Raw genomic sequence first — 17,891 nt, 5'->3', positions numbered from 1 at the left:
TCTGCTACCGGCTCAAGTTCCTGCTCTCTAACTTTTATGTAGAGTCTCACGTTCATTATAACGAGCAATTCTCTATGACGACGGTGTAAAAAAAAGCTTGTTGTTTGATACGATATGGCGCCTTAATATAAACGGAAATTGTGTGGAAAATAGTTTAAATTGTGGGCTTTTATGTAAAACTAAAATTGTCGCAATAAGTTTATGGATTTTTCAACATTTAAAAAATTTACCTGTTTTTAAAAAACGCGCCTAGTTAATTCCTTGAAAAATCGAAAATATATCTTATGTGTCTTATGCGATATATTAGTCACAAACGCGCCTAGTTCATTCCCTGAAAAATCGAAAATATATCTTATGTGTCTTATGCGATGTATTAGTCACAAAAAAAGTCAAAAATAACTGAACGAGAAACAGTGATGCGTGCTCTTAATCACGTAAGTGAAACGTGGCAACCCATTACTGTTGCAGCCGTATAGTCTGCTGAAATCTTTCGCGGGAGACGAAATGTGCCTGCGGTAATTGCATAGCGTCTGTGTTTTGGCGTGGGAGGTTTATGCATTCGCTAAGAAAAGCAGAGTGCGTCTCTTTCCGTTATATTTAGCGCCGCTCGGTGTAAGGATAAAAGTGGGTTTTGGGGCTGTCGGGAGAAATTTCCATGCACTTTGGGGCGTGCGTGGAGGGTTGGGTGGCTGGAGGCTTCCAGAGCTGTATTGTCTGGTCGTGAAGGGGTAAACGACGCGTGTCGAAAGGGTGCATTAGACGAGTCTCGCGAGAAGCTGGCACGCGCCTCTCCAGAAGGGTTCCTCCGGCTCCGAAAGAATGCATTAGTCTCATCCCATTCATAGTATTTTGTCTCTTTCCATTGGACCATGCTTGGAGGGTATTATTTTCATCAATGCGAATTTTCACGGCCTCGTTACCTATAGTTGCAAAATTAGGACCCCTAGAATGTTCGTAATGTGCTTTTTATATTTTGCTGCAGTCTTCCGCGACATCTTCCGGGTATAGACACATCCAGACACATGCGTGAGTTACGTTTTGAGTGATTAGTAATGGACCGCTGAAAGTGAAGTCAAATCACGTTATTTACATGAAAATGGCTACAAAAAATTTTCACTTAAAAATATAAGGACGTCTCCGGGATAGGAGACGACACTATTGTCACGATAAGTCAACCTAAGGGTCGCACAGTGGTCCGAAATCGGAAAAAGTCGGACAAAAGTCCAAAATCACCTTTATTGAGATAGATACGTGAGACTTGGCGTAGATACTTATTAATGAATACCAATTATAGATTTATATGCCGTTTTTTACATAAATACAATTCGTTACTGAGATGCAGTGGCCAAAACATGACCAATTTTTCAAAAACTCGCGCGATCTCGTTTTTCTTCGAAAATATTTTAATTTAAGCCGATGGCGTTGCGTTGGTATGATTTTAATGGAATAAAAAACGAAATGTTCCTCTGACCCGATGCTTTTTCTATACTTTCCATGACTTTTGAAGATTTTGGCCCTCAAGTACCTGGTTTTGCAACGCGAAATGGCGGACCTGTTTTCCACGTGAAATATGGCATAAAGTAGATATTATCTTTCTTTTACGAAATATATAAGTTAAGAAATTTGAGTCACAGTAAACAGTAGAGATTTCTTTAGAGTAACTACGAAGTAGAAATTTCGGGAAAAAGTTTGCGAGAAAGGAAATGAGAGCAATTTTTCGATCGTGCGTCAATGCTGAGCTGCTCGTCGCTTTTTCTTATTTCTGTCGTCGCTTAGGTTGACTTATCGTGACAACAGTGTCGTCCGCTGTCCTGGAGACGTCCTTATATTTTTAAGTGAACATTTTTGTAGCTATTTAAGCGATTTTCAATTAGCTAACGTGATTCTACTTCAGTTTCAGCGGTCTGTTAATAATTACTCGAAAAAGTAACTCACTAATGTGTCTCTATATTATATTTACCATTATTTTTACCATAATTCAGATTTTCTAATGAAATCTCCAGAAAACATAGCACGAAAATCGTATTTTTTGTTTGCATCAGTCAATGAATTAGAAATGGGTGGTGATATTGTGAAGCTGTCGTAAAAATTACGTATGCTTCTCGTGGCAACCTCCTCGAAGGTAGAAATTAATATGAAGAAAATACCACTTTGATGAGACTTTCCAAAATTACCGCTCTCATTACTGGGTTCTACCTATTTTCGTAAACAATTACGATTTTATCTAAACAATTCTGTAATTTATAATGAAAAAAGTGATTATTTCTTTGTGAAATTACGGCAATGATTATCAGTGCGCTGAAGAATGCTAAACTGCTACTAGAATATAAATGTCTTTTTGACGGAAACTGGTTAAAAGTAGCGATACGACTCTAGAATCCTAATGGATTCGAAACGTAGTGCATACGCTAACCGGTGCTACTTTCCGATTATTTAGTCAGTAAATACAGTGAGTGATGTAAAGCTACACTATTTAAAGTAAATGTGTTTTTTAATGGCATCAACAAATTATTATTTGCTCGCAGATACGGGAATCAACTCATATGCTTAAGAAATATGTCGCTGGACATGTATTTAACTCCGTAGGGGGATAAATCAATATTAATTATACAAGATACCTAGGTAAATAAGTAAAACGTACCTCGAGAAGTTACATCTGCCATTGCTTTTTCACCAAGCTATTTTCTGCGCCAGTTAGCCCTTGGAGAGTATAATGTCTTCTTGAGTAATAGAAGTACTTCTGCTGGCAATAAGAATGGTATTTTCATGAAAATAAAAAATCGTGATATCTTTGTATGGGGCTCCTATCCACTCTTTTTTTGTCATATTTTTTAGGAGGGGCTTTCTGTGAATCTGACGTGCGTGTATATTTCCTCTCTCTCGGAATGGAGCTACAGGCACAAATGAGCCGCTGGTAGAAAAATATGACGTTTCTTGACCATTTTTCGGCTTCTGGTTACATTTTTGTTCCTTCCAAAGCACACACTTTGGCCTTGCTTTCTTGCGAATAACGTGCGAATGTGTTTGCTTTCCTTTATTTTAGCCGTTATCTGCCAGCTTCTTCCCTCATGTTGCTTGACTACCAGCCCTACCCTCTCGCCGTCTAATACGAGGGTCGTTCAATAAATTCTTATAATTTCCGAGATAATGCTCTCTTAGTGTCAAAAATGAATTTTTCCTAGGAAGCAGCAGTCTTTTAAAAGGGAGCTGTTAGAGTTCCAGCTGTATCCATCCTATAGTTTCATTGTTGTTGTCGATCGTAGCGAACAACTTTCATTTGTTTATAATAATGGATTTCGTGCGGTGAACAAACACTTGTTTTTTTATTTGAGAGGGTTAACGCCGAAAGAAATCAAAATTGATTTGAATGAAGAATATGGAAAATCTGCTCCTGTGTTTGAAACTGTTTACAATTGGATAAATGAATTTAAACGTTGCCGTACATGGAAAGAAATGAATATCGTCCCGGACGATGTGGAATGATTGGAAAAATGCACGTTTTAGCTATAAGTGGTTTACGAAACGAAGTGCACGAAATATTTGAGGCCACAGGCATATTACTAGGCATGATCGCTTTAATTTTGCACTGCAAATTGGATGCGGAAAAAATCTTGGCAATATGGGTGGCGCTTTCACTCACAGCAGAGAATAAACACCATTGCTATCAACGCCAAAAAAATGCCGTAACATTTTTTGTCCCGTATTTACCCTTGGCTTATGAAATAAAAAATTTCAGAACAGAACTATGCTGAGATTCTTGACGAAGCAGCATGCATATAAATTTCAATGAAGGAATATAAAACACATGAAAGGTCACTGTCGTTCAGTATTTTGAGAATGAAGACGAAAGGTCTAATTTTTTTCTGTATTAATGATACATTAAGAATGACATTCCTTGATTTTTTCGCCGCAATTGAGAATCAACGGAGCACTTCCGCTAGTATAATTTAAGCCTGATTATTCTTTGGTATAAAAGGTAGTTGCACTTACCCACAATTATTAGCATATTAGGTCGAACTCCACCTGGATTTGTCAGGGAAATTCTGTGATGCTGAAAACCTGGAAAAGTTCAACTGCCTTTTATTTCAATATTTTTCGAACTTCCGTTATATCAGGACTGAATCGGTTGAATTTATTTTGATTATTCTTTTTTCTGAATAGCGTAATTTCTTAGCTTGTTTTAGTTACGTAGTACACGGTACAACCGGTATCTTAATTACCATTAAAACGTTGCAATAATATCGGCTGAGGTTGCTTAGTTATTTTTCTTCTTTATAGGTAATAATAATGTCGGAAATCGAATTTTGAATCCACTATTTACCATTAGAACGTTGCAATAAAATCGGCTGAGGTTATTTTTCTTCTTTATAAGTTTAAGGGCCCCCGCGCCCTGGCAACTTTTACGAAGCAACTATTTAGTTGCTTTGAGGAAGTCCCTATGGAACACACGGCAGTTGCGGCAACTAAAAAGTTGCCCGTGCGCGGGGCCACAGTCAATTTCGTGTGTTTCATTTGAACATCCACAGAGCAACTAAATAGTTGCTTTGTAAAAGTTGCCAGTGCGCGGGGGCCCTTACTGTCGGAAATCGGATCCACTAATTGTTACGTCAGAGGATTTCGTTTCCATCCCCGTAGTGATTGTTCGGATCTATTTCAGGCGTCAACTTCTATCTTGTATTATATGTGGCACTTGGTGGTGGAAGTTATTAATATTAGATAAATTATAAAATACAATATTTGCATTGAATTTGATTTTGCACGTAGTATTTCGTTGCTACAACGCATTTAAAACTTTTGCTGAAACAACGAAACCCGTCGTGCGAAAATTAATTCAGTAGAAATACTTGTCATTACCATTGTCTTATTTAACTAATATCATCATCTAGTTCCTTGTACTCACCCTATGTTACCTTTAGTTTTAAATATCTATTGTATTGAAATTCTTTAGATTTTAAGAGTTTACTTGCGTAAGTTAACTTCTGAAACGATATAATAAAACTTAATGATTCCCTTATGTTCCTTCTTTTCTCCTTAACTCTGATAATTGTGACAAATTATTCTCAATTCAAATGTCAACTGATCGAGTTTTTTTACTAATTTCTGGATCAAAATACATGGTGATGCCACACTAATTTTGTACTCTAAATACTAAAGTTTTTTTCCTTTTTGTCTATTTCAGGTGAGTACTGACTACCTCTACGTGTGTGATAAATCTAATCGTAAGTACCCGGAGTAAAATTTCACCGTCAAAGCATTGATATTAGGTTAGGTTTATTTAGTGAATACGATCTCTTTTTAGCGCCCAGTGAAAAGTGTTATCTAAAAAGACGATGTTAATGGACGGAAAATTTTAGAAAAACTTCCAAAAGAGTCCATTAATGTCTTACAACTCCTTAAATTGAATTCAAGCTAAAAGAACGACTTCCGCATCTCCAGCCATCGTCTCTTGAGCCAAAAAATCTCCGAAATGTCCGTGTTTACTTTTTCTCGCAGCACTCTCCGAAAGAGACGGGAGTTGCGTGGACCTGTAGCGGAACACAAAACTTAACGACTTCTATTTTCGTAAACCCACGCCTTCTTCCAACCTTGTTCTTCCCACGCGCATCGCATTGATTTGTATCTTACGGAGGGTTTTATTTAGATGAACCGCAGGTTAATTCTTATACCACATACTGGATTGCGTGCCTGATTTTTTCCTCCTGGAGGCTAGGACAAAATTAAATTAGAAAAGCTAAATCTTGGAGAGTTGAAAGATTTTTTGTTGCATAAGAAGCCGAATAACCAGCGATGGAAGAAGCAAGGAAGAAATAGTCAGTTGAATTCCGCAAGAAAAGTGGGATTTCTACAAAAATTATGATCTTTTTGCAGCTAAAAATGCAAACATTTAAGTAGCGAAATAGTTCGTCAGATGCTACATATAGAACATGTTTCTCTGTGGGAGCGAAGCTTTGGATGTTGAAAGGTGCCGAGAAGTCAATAGAGGAAGCATTCGATATGTTGTGTTACCTAAAAAAAATTAAGGTAATATGGATCGACCGCGTTACGCTCGGAAAGCAATAGTGTTGATTTATCCACTATTTTGGAATGCAAACGATGAGCAATACTGCTTTTAAATGTTTCTTGTATGAATAACTATTACTTATACCACATCCTTTTTTAAATAAGGAGACCCGGGTTTCGATGAATAATATTCATCTACAGTAATTATTAACTATTTATGTATGTTATTATTGTAACCATACGTAACGGAAGAAGAGATTAATTTTGAAACGCACTCTAGGAGCCCTATCCACAGAGGCAATCTCTCGGATAGTTCGTGGTTGGTTCTCGGAAAGACGACATAATTTCGGAATGAGCTATCCACTTAGGTCTATCCGAACTTTCCGTCACGGAAACTCGTCCGGGAGCGTCCGAAATGACGGAGGGTTTCGGAAAATGACTTTCCGTTTCTCGGAATCAGAAAGTAATATGCCGGCTGGTAAGTTATGGAATATTTTTACCGTGAAAGTGGTGCTGCAAAAGCTGGTAAGAAGTCATAACGGAATCGGAGACGGAAACGGAAAGTTCTATTCCGAAATCTCGGAAACGCGATGTAGTTACTGGATAGGGCTCTCAGAGAAAACCATGGGTAAATGTATTCGTTTATGAGAGTGTTACAAAATTTTTAAAATTTCTAGTTGCTCTCTAGAATCTTATTCGCAGTGGTTGTTGCATAATTTTAAAATTTACGTTTTAAAATCACTCCTATGGTATTTGCATATTATGCGCTCCACAAAATTACTTTTATCATCCCGACTGTTTCTGTAAGCTCTAAAATTTTATTTATTCCTCACATCGAAGCTTCTTCCTGTCTACCCCACGCAGACACCTGTAAAAAATTTGATATACCGTACCTAAAGGAGATATAAACGTATTTTTTTTATTTTTTCCGTGAATGCTGGGGAAATATCAGTGAAAAAAACTTCATACAAGAGTTAAGGCCGTTTTACACGGCGCAGGCAATTGCACAATCTGACGTATTTACGATGGCGCAGTCAAAATTGCGTCGCGTAAAGCGGCGAATTGCTGGAACGCACGCGAGAATGCTTGGGTGCAAGGTGGCATAATAGCCCCTGTTCTAAATTCGTTCAAGCATTCGTGCAATTACATGCCAGATTGAGAAAAAAATGGAACTATACTCTGCGAAATTGCGTTCCCCAAGTAAAACCGTCAAAAAATGTACAGCTTTTCTATGGTTTTTGTCTGTTAAGTTGTTGAAACATAAAAAAAGAACATGTTCGAAAATTATTTGTTTTGGATCGTGCATTCGTGAACATGTGGCTACTTCAACCCGTTCGGTCTCAAGTTTCTCTCTAATTATAAATGACAAATTATTGATTTATAGTGGCGGGAAAAGAAGCTGTCATGGAAGAGTTGTACGTGGGCGAGGTTTTTCCGGAATTCATTTGTCATTGCTTAAAGTCTTCTGAGTTTGTTGGCGATTGTGTCGCGGTGGGCGTTGGGGCCTCTTTTTGATTGGACACCATTTTCAAGGACAGCGAGCGGGTTAGTAAGAATGCTTCGCACTTTGTGATACCAGGAAACTATTTGAAAGAGGGAATCAGGTCTATCTTTTCTCACCTTGATTCTTTCAGGAAGGAGATTCCGTCTGCTCCTTACTTGGTTGCATATAGGTTTATGCTACATGAGGCTGATGGCATATTTTTTCTCATTTCACAACTTGCGCTTTTCGACGTAGTTTAAGGTAGGTTAAGATTTACTATAAAATCATCATTAATATTAAACTATAGAGCTTTCAGAAAAAAGTCCAATTAACTACGCCTCGGTGAAGTCACGTAGAAATTCAAGGCTATGTGGTTATTTCGAGACAAGTAAAATTATTTACAATTAATATACATATTTGAATTGTTGATGTCGCGTCTATTTCCTGTTCGACCGGTCTATTTTGGTGGCGAATTACTTGCTTATTACTAAAGCTATCACTATTGAACTTTCATGACATGTATAGTAGAGCTAGGCAGTCATTTGGATGTAACTCTTATTTGGTCATTGTACCTCAAAATCATTTTCTTAAACGTATTTTTTTTAGTATTTAAGATACAATATAATGCTGAACAGAGACTAGTCAGGTTACCATAATCCATTTCCGCCCAGAAAACTTTCTGCTTGCGATTGTGAAGATATTTTGGTACGCTGCTTCTGTGGTCATTTTTATTGATCCAGTGAAATATTGTTGTGATGCATCAACTTGTTTCTTCAGAATGACCCGTATCCATATATCCACACTGCGTGGTAACTGGGTCTGAATCTAATGTTGCTTAATTTCTACGAGTGACCATGATAGAAAATATGTATCTTCAGAGAAAGCAAGTTTTTGGATAAAGAAACTTTAAAATAATCAATACAATAGCATATCCTGTTTAAGTTTTTGATACTTGCATGTAATTTACAGGTAATAGGCGTCCATATTCACAATTTACGTTTCGCATCCGTCTCTTTCCGTCCATGGGCTTATTTCGGCCGGCTTCAAAAGTCTACTAATAGATGGATTAAGTTATTGTAAGATTCAAAAACATGCATGTGACATATCTACTGCAAAAATTAGTGTGGGTTTTCTTTAAGATCATCTTATGCTCAGAATGGTTGGATGCAGCCATAGGGCTACGGTGAGCGGAAGTGGTTTGAAAAGATGATCGCTCAATATTTACGTGAGTAAGATCAAACGAGAAGGACGTCCTCGTAATATCTTGTGTTCCTCGTGGCTGGAATTCGAATCAGGCGGATGTTGTAATGTAATCACTTGTTTTTTAATCATCCTGAGACCGGCTTTCTCGTGTACTTTGGATGGTGGATTTAAAGCTATCCGAGCTCGCCTATAGGAACATAATATACGCCCCTTATAGAGGTCGATGCTTAACGTGCGCGGACAGATGAATCGGGACGTGCGCACTACTTTAGGCACCCACCCGTTAGGCGCGTCAAAACTGAGTAACGCGTCGCGTATTCCTGTCTCCTTGTTGAATAGGATCACACGACGTTTATGGTTGAGTAGATGTGGTAGAATTATTATCGGAATCGGATGAGAAAGTAAAAGAAAAGTAATCTTTCGCACTCATCCGGCCACACCTTGAATATCGATGACTAAGTCCTAACAACACGTATCTCAAAAATAGCAACTTTTCAGGTGAGCTAAAAAAAACGATTAATTTCTTTTACTTGTACACTGAAATTAAAAATCAAAAGTTCACAAAACTGAAAAATAAGCATTCGTTTGCAAACAAGGAGTTGGTTTTTGCCAGTATTTTATTTTTTAATGTTATAACAGTTTGTTTAAGATACCTATCTCAAACCGGCCAAATTTAAGATACGTGTTGTTAGAACTTATCCATCAATATGCGGCGGGCAATTGGGGATCAGGTGCGGGAAGGCTCAATCCGTGAACTTAATGAAATACCAAGGAAAGCAGAGCATTTCTTTAAAAACTGCCACGCGCATACAGAAATCGTTACGCAGAGGTTAGGCGAATTAGGTTGGAAGCCGCTGGAGACTCGGAGGCGGCGCACTAGACTTTGATTGCTTGAGCAATTGAGAATAAATATCTTTAAAGGCCGTTTTACACGAGGCACGGAATTGCGCAGATTAGAGCTGCATTGATTTCTAAAATGGCGTGGAATTGCACGAATGCATGAGCGAAATTAGAACAGGGGCTATTTTGCCATCTAATGTCCACGCATTCTCGCATGTGTTCTAGCAATTCACGCTTTACACGATGCAATTTTGACTGCGCCTTCGTACACACGTCAGATTGTGCAAGTACGTGCCCCGTGTAAAACGGCCTCAAGAGCAATGGTCGGATCCTGTGAATGATCACGTGATCATTCACAGGATATTGCGAGCAAAATAAAACATGTTCTAATTTTCACTGAATGATCATGCGCATGACGGCTCATTCGCGAATTGTTCCGTCATACACGGTGAATGATCATGCGCATGAAATCATTCGCCGTGTATAGCTGCCTTTAGATATCATCACAGTATGTAATGAGTAGATAATGGAATTGGGCCTCCTCTATGCAGTACCCTTGGTTTCGGCTCTCGTAGTCGCGAACTCACTTCATTTAATATACCGTGCTGTTTCCCATCCTCTCCTTTCCCCATATGGAAACCTCGCCTTTGGCTTGGTCATAATCTCGGTTTTTGACGTGTAGGCGTCACCATGCCTCGTCTTCCACGACACTCTCCTTCAGCTCCGTCGACTCCGATGCGATAAGTCCTCTTCAATTCTCGTTACGCCTCTAGTCCCCTAAGCGTCAACTTCATCGTCTCACCACTCATTCTAGCCTTCTCTGACCTTCTTCCATTGATAGTTGTGCTTGAACGTAAAGGAGGTGTGGTGTTTGGAGTAAGAAATCACATACTTACTTACTTTACGCCACGAATATTACAATAGAGGATCCTCAAGTCGGCTTCATAATGTGTTGTCACCCACCGCGTATTTAAATTGGTTTACAGAAGTCGCCACTCGCGTCGCTGACGGGCAAATCGATCCGAATTTCACGGGAATATAAGATAAATTTCGGGGTTTCAAACGAAATTTACATTCATGACGATGAAATTGATGGTTTGTGGCGTAACTTTGTGAAAGCGATTCATTATGAAAAAAAATAGGCGTGTGAATTTCACTCTATAGATGGCGTTAGTTTCTACGAACATTTGACTCTTTACGTTGTCGGAGGAAACCAGTTTAAGTTCTACCCATTCCGAATTTTTCTTTTTCAAATTTTAACATTTTTTTAATAATACAATCAGCTATATTTTTAAAAATAGTAAATGCTTTTGTTTTAAGATTCAATATTTTCATTTTCTGTAACAGCACCGGTTTAATCGATTATATGATTCACCAGTAAAAAGTACAATACGTATGATAAAGACAATAAAAATAATGTAAAAATTATATTTTTTTAAATGCGCTTTTTTTCAAAAATATTATCAAATGTTCTAAAAAGTGAACAAAGTTTTTCATCACTTGGAGAATTAAGTGTGCGTGCCGGTCCGTACTCACCTATAGGGCTCTTCTACATTAATTTATAACAAACATTTATCAGTACCCACGCTTTTTCTCCGAGCGTTGAAAAGCTTATTATCATACTGTCCTCATGTCCGCCCACGTGGGTTTATGTCTCCTTGCGTCCTTCTCGTCCGAATCTTCTTAGCAGAGTGTGTGTAGCATCTCTCTCTATCCAATATTCGTCATTCAGCCTCCACGCCCACCACTAATCTGCTTAATTTCCGCTGACTGGTCCCTCTCCCTACATCAGAAAAAATTCTAAAAATCTACGTCAGAAAAAACTGTAACGCCGAAAAAGACTTAAAATACCGTATGAATCGTGATAGAAATTAAACTTGTGCTGCTCAGCGGACTACTTCATGATTCATTTGTGCAATATTTATTTACCGGCACTCTTTCAGATAATCACAAATTTGCCTAAAGTTTACTTACGTGATCCTGTATCTTTCTTCAAGGATATTTTCTTGATCGTCTCCTCTCAGCACATGAATGCTGTAATTGAAGTCCAATCACGTTAGTTAGTTGAAAATTGCACTTGTTGGTTCATTATTAAAATTACAATGAATAAGTGTCCCGAAAGGTATCCCTAATACGGTAAGCGGTGCAAAATAGGGTAGTTTCCTTCATTAAATAAAACGAAAGGTATTGATTGCGATTCGTTACACACCATTAGTGTATTCATAATATAAAATTATTTGTTTTTAGACATACCGGTTAAGACGAATGGCAATGGTCAATTTTATCCTCATTTGAAAAAGGCCAGATTGGCGCCCATGCGATTCCACTCCACGTGACGTCACAGGGACCTAGTATCTATACAAGTAGATAGGAGTTTTACGTCGTCTGAGATTACCAATGCATGCATGAGGCTCAGAGCTCAGGGAAACATGTCTTAATAATCACCTATTAAAACTGGCTACGGTCGGAAAGTTTTCTTCGTTTGATATGGTATTAATAATCCTTATTTAAGCCAAGCGCTACCAGCTAGCATGGTACTCTGCTACCTGCTAGCATCCTGGGTCGTATCAGCGCTCAAAGCCTCGCCCCAAGGTCACCTCACTTGCGGCAGCGGGAATCAGAGCGAGGTCACACGGAGATTTCCCGGCATTCATGCTTAGCCGTCGCGTTTTCGCGCGCTTGAAAATTTTCACTTTTCATTTAATCGCGAAAAATAGATATCGTCATTTAAAAATCTAAAAATGTGAAATACGTACTCAAGGAGTAATAATCTTTCGATTTAGGCAATAAAAAAATAATAGGAAACCGCCCTATTCTTGCCATCATAACTTCAGTTAATCGCGGATTCACGAGTTACTTGTACCAATGTATCTTTCGTAATGTCTGACCTCAGCCAAATATTTCGGGTCCATTTTCGGCCCTCAAGAGCCGTCCATGCATAGGGAAAGTCGCGCGGCTTTCTGTCCGAAGTGCGGGCAAGCGTCCAAATATCTCCCCGCACGATCTCCCAAAATTTATCGTCCATCGTCGACACTTTTATTTCAGCTTTCTGGATGAACTAAGTGTCCTTTGCAAGTGACATCTCCTTTGTCTCGCCGCCAGAATAAAATATTGCGGTGCCACCATTTGTTCAAGTTTATAGAGTGTGGAATATATCACGTATTAAATCAGTGAGCTCACACCCGTGATAAATTATGCAGGCTTTTTGCCGCTTGTGTAATTCCAACTAATAACGGATGGCGTGTCCCATTACTTGGGCCCAGGATTTCCTTGACTCTAAAGTCTTTAGGAGAGGATGTAAAGAAAATTATGTCTCCTCTGCTTGAATCAAGTAATTATTATTAAAGTATTTGATAAACTTTGGCTAGTCACGATTAATTTTTGGGTTACGAGGCAAGAAATGAATGTTGAAATTGAATTCACATCACGTTAGTTTAACAGGAATGGCCTCACGGACACCTCTAATGTCTGGGAAAAGTGTATGTATAAAAAAATCAGGATTAAATTATGCACAATCTTTGTGCACTTATTCTGCTTATTACCAAGGTGAATCTCGTCTACGCTGGCAAAGAATATTTTTTAATGATATGTGTGAGAAGTGTTTTTTATCGTCAAATGTCGATCCTGCGTCTTAAATCGGTTTTAATAAAGTTAGGGATGGATTCGAAGTGTCGCAAGGAACGTTTTATTCTCCAAAACGCTTTTTATTCGTCGCCCGGAAGTAAACGAGTTGAAGTCGTGGATGCCGGACCGGGTGATTTATTCGTGGAAATCGCGAAACGAGTCACCTGCTGAGTGAATTATGACTTATCGGATGGATCGAGTTAAAGTGAAAAAAAATAGCAGGCAATCAATTCGCTGCGATGAAAAAGTGTTAGCAGCGATATTTAACCGTGACGAATGTATGTGTAGCCTCCGTAAGGCAATGTGCTCCAGATGTATTGTACACTACGCATGGGCGACTTCAGCATCAAATTTGGGGGAGGAGGGAATGAGCTTGGTCCGGGGAGTATGGAATACCCCCCCAGGAGAGAGGGCCAATGTGAATAATTTTATATATATATTTTCCTATTGTTTTTAAAATACCTATTCTTGACGCATTTTGGAGCCTAACATTTCATTTTTATTCGTTAGGGTTAGGTTAGGTTTTATTTTTAGGGCTAAAAACGTATTAAATTCAACAATTGTGGACATTTAAGGATACCAAAACTATTAAATTAATAAAAATTTAATAATGTTGATCAAATTTGGGGGAATCATGACCTTGTGACCTCCCCCTAATTCCTCTCCTGACTACACATGTGTGTTAGTCATCCATTCTCATCTCTCGCTTCCCCAACTGCCATGTCGTAGATTTTTCGTGTTTTCCTAATGGAATCTGCTTCTTTGCCAATTTTAAGGGTGTATTTACCGATAAAATTTGAAATTCCTGCTCATTTTGATTCGCAATTCTTATTTCGGATACCTTGGGCCGGCTTTATAATGTCTGGTTAGCGTTGAGCGGAAAATGGTACAGCCAAAATCTTAGCTGGAGAATGTTAATAAGTTACAATTTGTCAAAGTAGTTCAGAATAACGTTTCGGTAAACTCATGATTTCAACGCAGGAGTAGAATTTCAACAAAGGAGTAGTTAACAACGGTTTACGCACAACATTTGACCAGCCATTATAAAACCGCCCCCTAGAGTAAAAATGCTGCTGTTTGAACGTTAAAAAAATATTCCGTGTGTAATTGCCGTTATGGACTAGTTCTTCTATTTCAATGGAAAGTACCTAGAATTGGCTATAAAAAAAATAAAATGGAATATGGAAAGGATTTTGACAGCGCTTATTGTCATTTCTGATACCGGTATCATCTCAAAGCAAATACAAAATAGTAATAATTCTCAATCTTAATCCGAATACATGTATCAAACTGCAGAAGGCCATAATAATCTCAGCTTGCCACCTCACTAGAAAGCTTCTCAACACAGCAGTAAAGAGGAACATCGGTGAGAACCTGTAATATTTACTTAAAACTCAGGGAAAACTCAATAAAATGTGACAAAAGAATAGGAATAATTATAATGAAACAAACCGTCAACACTCAATTTTGGCAGATCATCTATGTGTACTCCAAATGATTTTAAAAATATTTGGCTTAAAAATCTGTACCCCAGCCAGTTTCCAATAATTTGTGAGACCATAAACAGTTATGACTTGTGTATCGTACCTCTAGTCATAGTGAGGGCATAATTTCGTCTCTTCAAAACCTCATTCGAGTTAGTCACGAATAATGTGGAAACTAAAGTGGGGGCTGCTAATCTCTTCCCTTCTTTTCTGTGAGAAACCGCTTCTTCTCGTGAAAGCCATCCCTGGTGTCAAAATACCCTCAATTATTCCTTGTAAATGTCTTAATTTCACGTAAGCGATTATAGTCTTTACTTCTGACGCAGAGGTTTTTACAGCGGTCTGATTGTGCCAAGATTGTGGCTCTGTAGCCGTCGTAATGATCGTGTTTAGTGGACGGCAACGATCCTTTGTTGCTTGGCAGCTGTGGGTTGTTAAGGCCTCACGAACTCGATATCTCTGCGTTTACTCTTTCCATCTCTTCCGACTGTCTCTTTTTTTCTCAAAAGAAGAATGCACATCCCAACAGTTTGGGAGTTAAGAGATGATACATCGTGTGCTCCCTGTGGAGAAGCCATAGAGAGCGGGCAACCTGGGTAGCCATGAGTGTTTGTACGAGCCTAAAGGTTAAGGCGACAACCAAACCTGGGTATTCACTGTTTTTTTCTATTCGGTAAGTCATGAAATTTTAATTAAATGAACCTGTAAAGAGGACCTACAAGTATTTATATCTAGGTATATGTGTTGTCAGTGGCGGTACAAAAGTCGTGTCGCCGACGGACAAAGAGATCCGAGTTTCACGGGAAAATAAGGTATAATGAAGGGTGTCAACCCAAAATCAACATTCATGGTGATGTAGTTTATCAAATTCATCACTCTTCAATGCTATTCATTGCAATTAAAAATACTATACCACAAGATAGTGGAATGAAGTGGATCGCATTGCAGTCATTACCGCGCCGCGGACATTTTTGAAAACCGAGTTATGATTATTTGCATTTTATTACAAGTTATTGTTCACATTTTTTTTGTTTTGGTGTCGAATTTATGTATCGGAAGTTTTGAGGCAAAAAAATTGATAAAAGTGTTATCTTACTATTATCTTATTTCTTTATCTATGGCGTTTCACTCTGTATGATGAGTTGGTTTAACATAATCAGGCATATTGTCGGAAGTCAATGACCAATTCTGAATATATTTGTCTTTATTATACGCGGCAACGAAAGGCTTACAGAAGGTGATTATTTACAAATCCTAGGCACCAAAATCAAATTATTAAGAAAGCATTATTATTTTTTTAATTTTATTTTCACACTCTGAGCAATCATTAGGTCTGTTATTATGAAACCCCGAAGCTGATCTGGAGGAATTAGGTATTAATTAGGACGAATCATTGGATAAACCTTTTTTTTCCTGCCCTACGAATAATTTGAGCACGTTTTATTCAATCAAGTTTTAATAACTGCTTAATATGCGGTCGCTAAAAGATTTCCTAAGTTTTCGCATTTTAATTCTCGTGCCTAATGATAGGCTGATTGTTTGTGAATTTTTTTGTGCCTTAAATTTCTAAATCTCAAGAAAGGAATGGAAGAATAATATAAGGTTAATGGGTTCCGTTTATTTTTCCGTACTTTTTTATTTTTCTCCGTCATCATTCTCCGAGTAGGAATTTGATGTATAATCTCCCTCTTTTTTTAGCGGAAATTAAGCGTTTGGTTTTTTTTATAGTTCCTAAGATCGACGCTTTTTAAACGCCCTCCGCGATGACAGATGGAAGAGCAAAAATATTCCGAAGAAATTCAGGATCCTCAGCATGAGGAGGCAGATTCACAAGCATTTATGTGCCATCGCTACACTAAAGTTGTTTTTTTTATAACCAACTAAAAGTTCTTCACTCCGTGCATCGGAGTGTTTCTCCTTCCGAGGAACCAAATTAACGTCTACATGTGATGAGTATTAATGATTGTGTCTGAAAAATTGGATCAAAAAATAGATGATCCGTGTCTCTCAATGGCTCGTAATTACCTCGTTGCATTTTAAAATATCAAAAAATTGCTTCAAGAAGCGGAAATTATATGCTGCATATGTTCACAAATGGACCTAAGTCTTCAATGGCCAAATTATATCATACTTCCTGATGATATTCTTTTAGTTGGAACGCAGCATCGTCACTTTTTCCTGAAAAATCGACGTTACAGGTTTATGACATAGGTGGCGATGTTTGTTTTTCATCAGTTTACCCTAATGTAATAGAGGATAGCAAATAAAGTCAGGTTAAATTAAATTAAAATAAAATAAAAATTAAAGGCAGTTAGGATTTGAATTTTCACGGAAGACGATATCCGTTGTTCATTAGATTTGGCCAGGAACCCTCTCCATATGCGGCTGAGGTTATAACCATAACGAAACGTCGAGCAGATAATGTTAACTACGCAGCATTTCCCGATAGCAACCAACAACATTGATAAAAGAAGCTGTGAAAATCTTCATACGAAAATCCATAGGAATAAAATTAGGGTGGCATCTAATACGCGTTGAATGTTTGCATGAACGCCCAAGACCCATTAAGCTAATACTTCATTCAGTATTTTATGTCATGCCGCACTATTTTTTCCTTCAAACCAGCCTTTAATTCTTGCAAAAGCTGACCGCTGGTAGCAGTTTTGGACGAGTCTAGCCGCTATCCTTCGTATTTTATATAGCTCGAGGTTTAAACCTGTCTTCGCCGGGATGGAGACTGCCTTAAAACAGTTTATCTTGAGCGCCTTTTCTCCGCTTATGCGCCGCGTTCGTGGTGCTGCTTGGGGCAGTGCCACAGGGGTTTGGATTCCTTCGTGAAGTGGTGCACGGGAAGGTGCTGGAGAAGATGAGGCGTGAAAAATGCTGGCTCTTCCATTCCTTCTTCTAGCGGAGTGGAGAAAACAGAAGCCTGTATATCCAGATGGAAAGCTAAATGAAGGGTGGAAGCAGCCGATTGTCTGGGTTATAGCCGTAAGGTTAAATTTGGGTGTAGTTTTATGAGGGACCACTCATTAAAAAGACATACTGTATATAATTAAATGCAAAAAAACTTTATGAATCCACATACATTTAATACTGTGCCTTGCTTAATGTCTTGGTATAATTTAATATTGGAATTATTAATTTTATTTTACATTTCATTGCCTTTAGTCGGTTCCATGAAGTCGACGAGTTCTCGACACAACGAATTATGACATAGGGTAGATCGGGGCACGTTTACGTAGATTTTTTTCCAT

The 17,891-nt window shown here is 38.3% G+C and overlaps 1 protein-coding gene across 1 annotated transcript in view; it reads left to right on the top strand.

Moving 5' to 3' along the window:
- LOC124168700 (laminin subunit alpha-1) overlaps positions 1-17,891 on the top strand; it is a 229,995-nt gene that overhangs the window by 55,826 nt on the left and 156,278 nt on the right. The gene's annotated exons all lie outside the window — the stretch shown is intronic.

The sequence above is a fragment of the Ischnura elegans genome, chromosome 12 (genome assembly GCF_921293095.1).
Source record: "Ischnura elegans chromosome 12, ioIscEleg1.1, whole genome shotgun sequence".
NCBI lineage: Eukaryota > Metazoa > Arthropoda > Insecta > Odonata > Coenagrionidae > Ischnura > Ischnura elegans.
Note: the sequence above shows the minus strand (reverse complement) of the source record. Positions and strands in the feature narration are given on the sequence as shown.